Source organism: Coenobita brevimanus, chromosome 44 (genome assembly GCF_032717465.1).
Source record: "Coenobita brevimanus isolate Jiangsu-jjx chromosome 44, ASM3271746v2, whole genome shotgun sequence".
In the NCBI taxonomy this organism is placed as follows: domain Eukaryota; kingdom Metazoa; phylum Arthropoda; class Malacostraca; order Decapoda; family Coenobitidae; genus Coenobita; species Coenobita brevimanus.
This window is the reverse complement of record NC_136997.1, coordinates 13,442,552-13,456,626: the sequence shown is the minus strand read 5'-3', so window position 1 is coordinate 13,456,626 and position 14,075 is coordinate 13,442,552. Positions and strand designations below refer to the sequence as shown.

At 39.6% G+C, this 14,075-nt stretch overlaps 1 protein-coding gene across 1 annotated transcript in view; it reads right to left on the bottom strand.

The window, feature by feature from the left end:
* The window catches only part of LOC145397978 (glutamate receptor ionotropic, delta-1-like), a 140,577-nt gene that overhangs the window by 77,652 nt on the left and 48,850 nt on the right, over positions 1-14,075 (bottom strand). The gene's annotated exons all lie outside the window — the stretch shown is intronic.

The following is a 14,075-nucleotide window of genomic DNA, read 5'->3' as shown; positions in this document are numbered from 1 at the left end:
CATTCAGTTCAGTGGTGTCTCTTGAGATGAAAGCACTTACCACTCGCACCTCTCCATTTACGCTGCTTCTAGAGGGCCCTGTGACCTCTACCCCTACTAAACCTCGTGTGGGAAGGGGTAAAAGACTAAGTGACTCTGCTGTGGAGCGTGAACTGGCTAATTTATCCATGATAATGATGGACAGTGATTACAATCTTTCTGGTGCATCATGTGATGAGCCAGTGGAGGAAATGGTGATAAACTACGAGTGCTTCAGTGTCCCAATTTCATCCTGGCTCCAAGGGAAAGGAGCCCTTAGTTACTGGAAGTAACAGTGTATAACATAATATAAATAAAACAGAAATGTAAATAATTACTAATATAAGAATATGAGTACAAATACGTGAAGTAATGACAGTGAAAGTTGCTCTCTATGCTAGTTTACTGAATGAGGAAGTGAATGTCTGGAGTGAAAATAAACAACCATTACTGAAAGAAACTTATGGGTATATATATATATATATATATATATATATATATATATATATATATATATATATATATATATATATATATAAGTGTAATAAAGTACAAGGAATATAAACTCTGAGTGTGTTTATGAATAATAAATGTCAGAATACCAGCGGGGAACAAACACACGCGCTCGTAATTTACATTGGTTTTTATTTTTGGTGTATGGATTCCAAAGTACTTGAAAATCACAGAATAGTGTTTCCAGTGATAATATCAGACTTTGGTAATCATATTACGGGGTGTCGGGAAGAGTAAAGTGGAGACTTCGTTACTCAACTTCAGAAGAGTCCACAAGTCCTACGGTAGTCGACGAAAGCTCAACATACATCCCAGGAGAAAGCTGAAGGTATGTGACATAAGCATATGTAATTATAATATTCTAGGACTAATAACTGATTTTTGGCAAGTATTTTTAAAAAGCCACTCGGAGCGCGAATATCCCCACGTGAGGTGCACGGACCTCCTTCGACATGCCCGCATTTAAGGGGTTAATGCTATTATATATATATCTATATATATATATATATATATATATATATATATATATATATATATATATATAGATAGATATATATATATATATATATATATATATATATATATATATATATATATATATATATATATATATATATATATATATATATAGATATATATATAGATATATTTATATTGTTACATAGCCTATGATTTCATCATCCTTTGTGTAATTCTAACGTACAGTGTGCTGCCTGTTTGATCACGAGCGTGTTCTGCCTCAGTCCCCCCCTTCTACCGTTATAGTAGAGTAAGTCGTCCTTTCTGTTGTTCAGAGCGGGATTGTCAACTCTTTGTCCCCATGGCTTCATTTGCACGTCCTTCTTACAAGTTGTATCAAGCTCTGCTGGCCCCTATATAATGAGCTCAGTCTCTGCATCATTGCCACTTAGATCTGCTCCTCATTTTGTTCACATCTCTGTCCTCCCCTGTACAGTTATTGTTGTGAGTGCTCAGGAAGTCTCCAACTATCTAGCAGCTGTGTAATTTGAGTATAACTGTTGTTGCATTTTTTCTTGTGCTGTGTAGCATAGGGTTAATTCTTAGGCCTAGTGAGTTTTTTTTGTGATTTATGTAAAGGTTCTTTTTGTCAGTCATTTTTGATAATATTTTGTGTCTGTAATAATTTATCTTGCATTAACTGAGCATTACCCAGTGTATTTTCATTTTATCAGGGCTGACTTAGATAAATTTACTCTTGCTAATTTCGTGTTAATAGAGGCTATTGCAGTTAACCATATATTTAACCTGTTTTTGCCATTACATTATCCTTATGAGTCCTGAATGTTTTGTTGTTAGTTTGAGCATTAAACTTTAACTTGTAATTTTACCAAACTCTTTTGTTTTGAACCTGGAACTTTACGGGACAGTAGTGATTTTTAGTATTCTCACTTAAAGTGTACATTATCTTTCGCTGTTCCGTAACATAAATTTGGCGACCTCTTATCAGGATATTATCATAAGGATATTGCTTGAGATTTTGTGACTGTTACTTATTCATGATGTCTACTATTACTACACTTGATGAAGCCAAAGATTTTTTGTCAAATGTGCAAACAGTGTTGGATATAGAAAACAGAACAAAGAATGAACTTAAGCTTGTTGCTCAACAAATGGGAATTGCTGTTCGCTCTCATCATTCTAAAGATCAAATTGTTGACATGATTAATGAAAGCTTGTTTAATGTAACTTCTCCAAATGAGCAAACGCAGATTGAATTAGCTAAGTTACAGCTAGCCCTGCAGGAGTCTCGTGCTAAGGAGGCGGAGGCTCGTATTCAGGAGGCACAGATACACGCACAAGTTGAACTTGCCAGGATTCAGGCAGACCATGAGTATCGCATGAAACAAGGTGGAACTGGATCATCTAGCTCTGATGATTTTGATGTGGCTAAAAATGTTAAACTTGTCCCTCCTTTTAATGAATCTGATTTAACAAAGTGTTTTCAGTTGTTTGAGAGGGTAGCTACAGGTTTTAATTGGCCCAAAAAGTATTGGCCAGTACTCCTTCAAACTGTTCTCACCGGTAAAGCTCAAGTAACTTATGCATCTTTGCCCCAGGATCAATCTGATAATTATGATGTAGTTAAGAGCTTGATTCTTAAGGCCTATGAGCTTGTTCCTGAAGCTTATAGAGTAAAATTTAGGACAACTTACAAGCAAGATAAGCAATCCCATGTTGAGTATGCAAAAATCAAAGAAGATCTGTTAGAGCAGTGGTTAAATTCTAAGAATGTGGATTCTGATTTTGGTAAATTTAAGCAGATGATTTTGCTGGAGGACTTCAAGAGGTGTATTTATAAAGATGTAAGCCTATATCTTGATGAGAAAAGAATAGATAATTTGTCTGATGCTGCAGTTTTAGCTGATGAATATGTTCTCACTCACAAGAGATATTCTAGAGGAAAAGGGAAAGCTGAGAGTAAGTACGTTGCCTCTAGTCAGAGTACAGGTAACAGGAAAGAGAATAAAGATGATGTTTCTCAGGAAGTAAATACCAGCTCCACCTCTAGATTTCAGAAAAGTAAATGTACTTATTGTAGTAAGCTTGGTCATACTACGGAGAAATGTTTCAGGAGACAGCGTGATGTGAACAAAAAGGAGTCTTTAAATATTCAGTCAATTGGACTAGTGTCCACTCTTGAGAGTTCCCAGAATTCTTTAACTGAGTTAACTGAACCTGCTTTGAGGGGTAACTTAAATTCTCATGATGAAGCTCCTCTTTTGAGCAGTAACGTGGGTGACACTCTCAAGAGTTCATGTGCTAATTTCCTGTCTGATGGTTTTGTCAGTCCTCTGGACAGTAATGACAGGAAATCAGTTAAAATATATCGTGATACAGGTGCTTGCCAATCCCTTATGCTGACCAGTGTTCTAGGCTCTAATGTTAATTCCTCTGATGAAACTGTAATCTTTCAAGGCATATGGAATAATTACTTCTCTGTCCCTCTGTGCAGAGTGAATTTAGAGTCTGGTTTTGTTAATGGTTCCGTTATGGTTGGGTTGGTTGAGACACTCCCAATGTCAGGTGTAACTTTCTTACTTGGAAATGATATTGATGGAAGTCAAGTGTGTCCAGCTCCTCAGTTGTCTAGTGAGCCAGTGGCTGCGACCCAGGATTGTGGTGTCCCTGATGTGTTCCCTGCATGTGCTGTCACTAGGGCTAAGTCTAAAGTTACTGGTGATTTAGAGGATAATGATGATGATGATGTTATCCTAGCTGACACTTTTCTTGCTAATTTGGACCACTCACCAGATGAGGCAGTACCCCGTAGTGTTGATAATTTGTCTCGTCAAGAGTTGGTTGAGTTGCAGGTTGCTGACCCTGAGTTGAAAGGTCTAGCTAACTCTGCTTGCAGTGAGGAAGAGTCAGCTGGTGCTTCTACTTGTTATTATATAAAGTCAGGAGTACTTATGAGGAAGTGGAGACCCCCAACAGTATCAGCCGACTGTGAATGGGAGGTTGTACATCAAGTTGTCATCCCTCGTCTTTGTAGGCAGGATATCATTAAAGTGGCTCATGATTCCAGTTTGGCAGGACACCTTGGAGTGAGGAAGACTGTGCCACGCATTTTGAAACACTTCTACTGGCCAGGTATCTTCAGGGATGTTTCCTGGTATTGTAAGTTTTGTCACACATGTCAAGTTGTTGGGAAGTGTAATCAGACCGAAAAGGTTGCACCTATAGTTCCCATTCCTCCTTTTGAGGCGCCTTTCACCTGTGTGTTGGTGGATATTGTGGGCCCTCTTCCTAAGACTACTTCAGGATTTTCTTATGTGTTGACCCTGATTGATATGGCTACTCGTAATCCTGAAGCCATTCCACTTAGAAATATCTCAGCAAAGAACGTGGTTAAGGAAATGCTAGGGTTCTTCACAAAGTTTGGTCTGCCCAAGGAGGTACAGTCAGACCGGGGAAGTAATTTCATGTCAAACGTTTTCAAGCAGTCTCTGAAAGAGTTGGGCATCACCCAGATCACGTCTTCAGCTTACCATCCCCAGACCCAAGGAGCTTTGGAGAGATATCATCAAACACTCAAATCGATGCTCAAGAAATACTGTTTGGAACATCAGAAAGACTGGGATAAAGGTCTTCAATTCGTTGTGTTTGCTGCAAGAGAATCTCCAAATGAATCACTGGGCTTCTCACCTTTTGAACTACTGTTTGGCCATGAAGTAAGAGGACCCCTTAAGCTACTCAAGGAATGCTGGCTGTCGGAGGAAGATGACGTCAACCTGCTGGAGTATGTGATGAAGTTCAAAGAACTGCTTTACAGCTGGCGAGAGATAATTTAGGAGCTGCTCAGGAGAAGATGAAAACTTGGTATGATAAGAAGTCCAGGTTACGCCACTTTCAGCCAGGAGATCAGGTTTTGATTCTGCTACCAGCGCATGGGCAACCTCTTCAAGCCAAGTTTAGTGGTCCTTATTTCGTGGAGAAGAAACTCAGTGATGTCAACTATGTCATCGCCACACCAGATCGTAGAAAGAACAAGCAACTTTGTCACATCAACATGCTAAAGTTATATCACAGGCGGGACGAAAATAATCCAGTCTGCACTGCAGCTGTTCCACCCGAGTCTGCAAGTGAAGCTCTCCCATGCAGTATGAGCCTGAGTGATAGTTTGGGGAAGAATCCTGATATCATGAATGATCTCCAGACTAAGCTTTCTCATCTACCTCCCGAGGAAAGGCAAGAGTTTTCGGCATTACTGCAGGAGTACCCGCAAGTGTTCCGTGCCACTCCAGGAAGAACCACTGTGTTGATGCATGATGTCGATGTTGGAGACGCAAAGCCAATTAAATTGCCTCCTTACCGTGTGAACCCAGTGAAAGTTCCTCTCATCCAGAAGGAGCTTGGCTACCTGTTGGACCACAAGATGATTGAGCCCTGTCAGAGCGAGTGGAGTTCTCCTGTCACTCTAGTCCCTAAGCCAGGTGGGTCACAGCGGCTTTGCATTGACTACAGACGTGTTAATCAGATAACTATAACAGACACTTACCCTCTCCCTCGTGTGGAAGATTGCATAGACAAGATCGGAAAGGCTAGGTACATAAGTAAGTTTGATTTGTTAAAGGGATACTGGCAAGTACCTATGACTGAACGTGCTAGGGAGATCTCATGTTTTGTAACACTAGGAAATACTTTTGCATGTTCGGTAATGCCATATGGTATGAAGAATCCACCAGCCACATTTCAGAAGCTCATGAATGTTGTAACAGAAGGTTTGGCAGGGTGTGTTGTTTATATTGATGATGTATTAATCTTCAGTGACAACTGGAAAGATCACCTATGCCATGTCAGTAAATTTCTTGAGCGTTTAGTTCAGGCTAATCTTGTAGCTAATTTATCAAAGTGTGAGTTTGGTCAAACTAAAGTTGAGTACCTTGGGTACGTAATTGGTGATGGACATGTTGCACCACCAGGAGCTAAGGTTCAGGTTATAAGTGATCTTCCCAGACCTAAAAGTAGGAAGGAGCTACAAAGATTTTTGGGAATGGTAGGTTATTACAGGAGATTTGTTCTTAACTTTTCAATTCTTGTATCACCACTTACAGACCTCCTGAAAAAGGGAGTTAAATTTGTCTGGACCGATAACTGTGAATCCTCTTTCACCAAACTTAAAGCTATCCTATTAAGTCAGCCAATGCTCACTACTCCAAATTTTGCTAAGCCTTTTAAGATGTCTGTTGATGCAAGTGATACAGGAGCTAGGGCTGTTTGCTGCAAGAGGATGATCAGGGTATTGAACACCCTGTATCTTATTACAGTAAGAAGTTCACTCCACCTCAAAAGAACTACTCAACTATTGAGAAAGAGCTTTTGGCCTTGATTTTGGGTTTACAGCATTTTTCATTTTATTTGTGTTCTGGTTTTGACCCCATAGTCATTTATACCGATCATAACCCACTGAAATTCCTTAGTAAGTTTAAAGATAAAAATCAGAGATTGACAAGATGGAGTCTACTTCTTCAGGAGTATTCATTAGACATACAACATGTCAAGGGGAAAGAAAATGTTATTGCAGATTGCTTATATAGACTTTAGACAGATTGTTTTAGAGTAATAAGAAATTTCCTTTGTAAATTTCTTTTTATTTGTGGGGAGGTGTTACATAGCCTATGATTTCATCATCCTTTGTGTAATTCTAACGTACAGTGTGCTGCCTGTTTGATCACAAGCGTGTTCTGCCTCAGTCCCCCCCTTCTACCATTATAGTAGAGTAAGTCGTCCTTTCTGTTGTTCAGAGCGGGATTGTCAACTCTTTCTCCCCATGGCTTCATTTGCGCGTCCTTCTTACAAGTTGTATCAAGCTCTGCTGGCCCCTATATAATGAGCTCAGTCTCTGCATCATTGCCACTTAGATCTGCTCCTCATTTTGTTCACATCTCTGTCCTCCCCTGTACAGTTATTGTTGTGAGTGCTCAGGAAGTCTCCAACTATCTAGCAGCTGTGTAATTTGAGTATAACTGTTGTTGCATTTTTTCTTGTGCTGTGTAGCATAGGGTTAATTCTTAGGCCTAGTGAGGTTTTTTTGTGATTTATGTAAAGGTTCTTTTTGTCAGTCATTTTTGATAATATTTTGTATCTGTAATAATTTATCTTGCATTAACTGAGCATTACCCAGTGTATTTTCATTTTATCAGGGCTGACTTAGATAAATTTACTCTTGCTAATTTCGTGTTAATAGAGGCTATTGCAGTTAACCATATATTTAACCTGTTTTTGCCATTACATTATCCTTATGAGTCCTGAATGTTTTGTTGTTAGTTTGAGCATTAAACTTTAACTTGTAATTTTACCAAACTCTTTTGTTTTGAACCTGGAACTTTACGGGACAGTAGTGATTTTTTGTATTCTCACTTAAAGTGTACATTATCTTTCGCTGTTCCGTAACATAAATTTGGCGACCTCTTATCAGGATATTATCATAAGGATATTGCTTGATATTTTGTGACTGTTACTTATTCATGATGTCTACCATTACTACACTTGATAAAGCCAAAGATTTTTTGTCAAATGTGCAAACAGTGTTGGATGTAGAAAACAGAACAAAGAATGAACTTAAGCTTGTTGCTCAAGAATTGGGAATTGCTGTTCGCTCTCATCATTCTAAAGATCAAATTGTTGACATGATTAATGAAAGCTTATTTAATGTAACTCCTCCAAATGAGCAAACGCAGATTGAATTAGCTAAGTTACAGCTAGCCCTGCAGGAGTCTCGTGCTAAGGAGGCGGAGGCTCGTATTCAGGAAGCACAGATACACGCACAAGTTGAACTTGCCAGGATTCAGGCAGACCATGAGTATCGCATGAAACAAGGTGGAACTGGATCATCTAGCTCTGATGATTTTGATGTGGCTAAAAATGTTAAACTTGTCCCTCCTTTTAATGAATCTGATTTAACAAAGTATTTTCAGTTGTTTGAGAGGGTAGCTACAGGTTTTAATTGGCCCAAAAAGTATTGGCCAGTACTCCTTCAAACTGTTCTCACCGGTAAAGCTCAAGTAACTTATGCATCTTTGCCTCAGGATCAATCTGATAATTATGATGTAGTTAAGAGCTTGATTCTTAAGGCCTATGAGCTTGTTCCTGAAGCTTATAGAGTAAAATTTAGGACAACTTACAAGCAAGATAAGCAATCCCATGTTGAGTATGCAAAAATCAAAGAAGATCTGTTAGAGCAGTGGTTAAATTCTAAGAATGTGGATTCTGATTTTGGTAAATTTAAGCAGATGATTTTGCTGGAGGACTTCAAGAGGTGTATTTATAAAGCTGTAAGCCTATATCTTGATGAGAAAAGAATAGATAATTTGTCTGATGCTGCAGTTTTAGCTGATGAATATGTTCTCACTCACAAGAGATATTCTAGAGGAAAAGGGAAAGCTGAGAGTAAGTACGTTGCCTCTACTCAGAGTACAGGTAACAGGAAAGAGAATAAAGATGATGTTTCTCAGGAAGTAAATACCAGTTCCACCTCTAGATTTCAGAAAAGTAAATGTACTTATTGTAGTAAGCTTGGTCATACTACGGAGAAATGTTTCAGGAGACAGCGTGATGTGAACAAAAAGGAGTCTTTAAATATTCAGTCAATTGGACTAGTGTCCACTCTTGAGAGTTCCCAGAATTCTTTAACTGAGTTAACTGAACCTGCTTTGAGGGGTAACTTAAATTCTCATGATGGAGCTCCTCTTTTGAGCAGTAACGTGGGTGACACTCTCAAGAGTTCATGTGCTAATTTCCTGTCTGATGGTTTTGTCAGTCCTCTGGACAGTAATGACAGGAAATCAGTTAAAATATATCGTGATACAGGTGCTTGCCAATCCCTTATGCTGACCAGTGTTCTAGGCTCTAATGTTAATTCCTCTGATGAAACTGTAATCTTACAAGGCATATGGAATAATTACTTCTCTGTCCCTCTGTGCAGAGTGAATTTAGAGTCTGGTTTTGTTAATGGTTCCGTTATGGTTGGGTTGGTTGAGACACTCCCAATGTCAGGTGTAACTTTCTTACTTGGAAATGATATTGGTGGAAGTCAAGTGTGTCCAGCTCCTCAGTTGTCTAGTGAGCCAGTGGCTGCGACCCAGGATTGTGGTGTCCCTGATGTGTTCCCTGCATGTGCTGTCACTAGGGCTAAGTCTAAAGTTACTGGTGATTTAGAGGATAATGATGATGATGATGTTATCCTAGCTGACACATTTCTTGCTAATTTGGACCACTCACCAGATGAGGCAGTACCCTGTAGTGTTGATAATTTGTCTCGTCAAGAGTTGATTGAGTTGCAGGTTGCTGACCCTGAGTTGAAAGGTCTAGCTAACTCTGCTTGCAGTGACGAAGAGTCCGCTGGTGCTTCTACTTGTTATTATGTAAAGTCAGGAGTACTTATGAGGAAGTGGAGACCCCCAACAGTATCAGCCGACTGTGAATGGGAGGTTGTACATCAAGTTGTCATCCCTCGTCTTTGTAGGCAGGATATCATTAAAGTGGCTCATGATTCCAGTTTGGCAGGACACCTTGGAGTGAGGAAGACTGTGCCACGCATTTTGAAACACTTCTACTGGCCAGGTATCTTCAGGGATGTTTCCTGGTATTGTAAGTCTTGTCACACCTGTCAAGTTGTTGGGAAGTGTAATCAGACCGAAAAGGTTGCACCTCTAGTTCCCATTCCTCCTTTTGAGGCGCCTTTCACCCGTGTGTTGGTGGATATTGTGGGCCCTCTTCCTAAGACTTCTTCAGGATTTTCTTATGTGTTGACCCTGATTGATATGGCTACTCGTTATCCTGAAGCCATTCCACTTAGAAATATCTCAGCAAAGAACGTGGTTAAGGAAATGCTAGGGTTCTTCACAAAGTTTGGTCTGCCCAAGGAGGTACAGTCAGACCGGGGAAGTAATTTCATGTCAAACGTTTTCAAGCAGTCTCTGAAAGAGTTGGGCATCACCCAGATCACGTCTTCAGCTTACCATCCCCAGATCCAAGGAGCTTTGGAGAGATATCATCAAACACTCAAATCGATGCTCAAGAAATACTGTTTGGAACATCAGAAAGACTGGGATAAAGGTCTTCAATTCGTTGTGTTTGCTGCAAGAGAATCTCCAAATGAATCACTGGGCTTCTCACCTTTTGAACTACTGTTTGGCCATGAAGTAAGAGGACCCCTTAAGCTACTCAAAGGAATGCTGGCTGTCGGAGGAAGATGACGTCAACCTGCTGGAGTATGTGATGAAGTTCAAAGAACTGCTTTACAGCTGGCGAGAGAGAATTTAGGAGCTGCTCAGGAGAAGGTGAAAACTTGGTATGATAAGAAGTCCAGGTTACGCCACTTTCAGCCAGAAGATCAGGTTTTGATTCTGCTACCAGCGCATGGGCAACCTCTTCAAGCCAAGTTTAGTGGTCCTTATTTCGTGGAGAAGAAACTCAGTGATGTCAACTATGTCATCGCCACACCAGATCGTAGAAAGAACAAGCAACTTTGTCACATCAACATGCTAAAGTTATATCACAGGCGGGACGAAAATAATCCAGTCTGCACTGTAGCTGTTCCGCCCGAGTCTGCAAGTGAAGCTCTCCCATGCAGTATGAGCCTGAGTGATAGTTTGGGGAAGAATCCTGATATCATGAATGATCTCCAGACTAAGCTTTCTCATCTACCTCCCGAGGAAAGGCAAGAGTTTTCGGCATTACTGCAGGAGTACCTGCAAGTGTTCCGTGCCACTCCAGGAAGAACCACTGTGTTGATGCATGATGTCGATGTTGGAGACGCAAAGCCAATTAAATTCCCTCCTTACCGTGTGAACCTAGTGAAAGTTCCTCTCATCCAGCAGTAGCTTGGCTACCTGTTGGACCACAAGATGATTGAGCCCTGTCAGAGCGAGTGGAGTTCTCCTGTCACTCTAGTCCCTAAGCCAGGTGGGTCACAGCGGCTTTGCATTGACCACAGACGTGTTAATCAGATAACTAAAACAGACACTTACCCTCTCCCTGGTGTGGAAGACTGCATAGACAAGATCGGAAAGGCTAGGTACATAAGTAAGTTTGATTTGTTAAAGGGATACTGGCAAGTACCTATGACTGAACGTGCTAGGGAGATCTCATGTTTTGTAACACTAGAAAATACTTTTGCATGTTCGGTAATGCCATATGGTATGAAGAATGCACCAGCCACTTTTCAGAAGCTCATGAATGTTGTAACAGAGGGTTTGGCAGGGTGTGTTGTTTATATTGATGATGTATTAATCTTCAGTGACAACTGGAAAGATCACCTATGCCATGTCAGTAAATTTCTTGAGCGTTTAGTTCAGGCTAATCTTGTAGCTAATTTATCAAAGTGTGAGTTTGGTCAAGCTAAAGTTGAGTACCTTGGGTACGTAATTGGTGATGGACATGTTGCACCACCAGGAGCTAAGGTTCAGGTTATAAGTGATCTTCCCAGACCTAAAAGTAGGAAGGAGCTACAAAGATTTTTGGGAATGGTAGGTTATTACAGGAGATTTGTTCTTAACTTTTCAATTCTTGTATCACCACTTACAGACCTACTGAAAAAGGGAGTTAAATTTGTCTGGACCGATAACTGTGAATCCTCTTTCACCAAACTTAAAGCTATCCTATTAAGTCAGTCAATGCTCACTACTCCAAATTTTGCTAAGCCTTTTAAGATGTCTGTTGATGCAAGTGATACAGGAGCTGGGGCTGTTTGCTGCAAGAGGATGATCAGGGTATTGAACACCCTGTATCTTATTACAGTAAGAAGTTCACTCCACCTCAAAAGAACTACTCAACTATTGAGAAAGAGCTTTTGGCCTTGATTTTGGGTTTACAGCATTTTTCATTTTATTTGTGTTCTGGTTTTGACCCCATAGTCATTTATACCGATCATAACCCACTGAAATTCCTTAGTAAGTTTAAAGATAAAAATCAGAGATTGACAAGATGGAGTCTACTTCTTCAGGAGTATTCATTAGACATACAACATGTCAAGGGGAAAGAAAATGTTATTGCAGATTGCTTATCTAGACTTTAGACAGATTGTTTTAGAGTAATAAGAAATTTCCTTTGTAAATTTCTTTTTCTTTGTGGGGAGGTGTTACATAGCCTATGATTTCATCATCCTTTGTGTAATTCTAACGTACAGTGTGCTGCCTGTTTGATCACGAGCGTGTTCTGCCTCAGTCCTCCCCTTCTACCGTTATAGTAGAGTAAGTCGTCCTTTCTGTTGTTCAGAGCGGGATTGTCAACTCTTTGTCCCCATGGCTTCATTTGCGCGTCCTTCTTACAAGTTGTATCAAGCTCTGCTGGCCCCTATATAATGAGCTCAGTCTCTGCATCATTGCCACTTAGATCTGCTCCTCATTTTGTTCACATCTCTGTCCTCCCCTGTACAGTTATTGTTGTGAGTGCTCAGGAAGTCTCCAACTATCTAGCAGCTGTGTAATTTGAGTATAACTGTTGTTGCATTTTTTCTTGTGCTGTGTAGCATAGGGTTAATTCTTAGGCCTAGTGAGGTTTTTTTGTGATTTATGTAAAGGTTCTTTTTGTCAGTCATTTTTGATAATATTTTGTATCTGTAATAATTTATCTTGCATTAACTGAGCATTACCCAGTGTATTTTCATTTTATCAGGGCTGACTTAGATAAATTTACTCTTGCTAATTTCGTGTTAATAGAGGCTATTGCAGTTAACCATATATTTAACCTGTTTTTGCCATTACATTATCCTTATGAGTCCTGAATGTTTTGTTGTTAGTTTGAGCATTAAACTTTAACTTGTAATTTTACCAAACTCTTTTGTTTTGAACCTGGAACTTTACGGGACAGTAGTGATTTTTAGTATTCTCACTTAAAGTGTACATTATCTTTCGCTGTTCCGTAACATAAATTTGGCGACCTCTTATCAGGATATTATCATGAGGATATTGCTTGATATGTTGTGACTGTTACTTATTCATGATGTCTACTATTACTACACTTGATGAAGCCAAAGATTTTTTGTCAAATGTGCAAACAGTGTTGGATGTAGAAAACAGAACAAAGAATGAACTTAAGCTTGTTGCTCAACAATTGGGAATTGCTGTTCGCTCTCATCATTCTAAAGATCAAATTGTTGACATGATTAATGAAAGCTTGTTTAATGTAACTCCTCCAAATGAGCAAACGCAGATTGAATTAGCTAAGTTACAGCTAGCCCTGCAGGAGTCTCGTGCTAAGGAGGCGGAGGCTCGTATTCAGGAGGCACAGATACACGCACAAGTTGAACTTGCCAGGATTCAGGCAGACCATGAGTATCGCATGAAACAAGGTGGAACTGGATCATCTAGCTCTGATGATTTTGATGTGGCTAAAAATGTTAAACTTGTCCCTCCTTTTAATGAATCTGATTTAACAAAGTATTTTCAGTTGTTTGAGAGGGTAGCTACAGGTTTTAATTGGCCCAAAAAGTATTGGCCAGTACTCCTTCAAACTGTTCTCACCGGTAAAGCTCAAGTAACTTATGCATCTTTGCCTCAGGATCAATCTGATAATTATGATGTAGTTAAGAGCTTGATTCTTAAGGCCTATGAGCTTGTTCCTGAAGCTTATAGAGTAAAATTTAGGACAACTTACAAGCAAGATAAGCAATCCCATGTTGAGTATGCAAAAATAAAAGATCTGTTAGAGCAGTGGTTAAATTCTAAGAATGTGGATTCTGATTTTGGTAAATTTAAGCAGATGATTTTGCTGGAGGACTTCAAGAGGTGTATTTATAAAGATGTAAGCCTATATCTTGATGAGAAAAGAATAGATAATTTGTCTGATGCTGCAGTTTTAGCTGATGAATATGTTCTCACTCACAAGAGATATTCTAGAGGAAAAGGGAAAGCTGAGAGTAAGTACGTTGCCTCTACTCAGAGTACAGGTAACAGGAAAGAGAATAAAGATGATGTTTCTCAGGAAGTAAATACCAGCTCCACCTCTAGATTTCAGAAAAGTAAATGTACTTATTGTAGTAAGCTTGGTCATACTACGGAGAAATGTTTCAGGAGACAGCG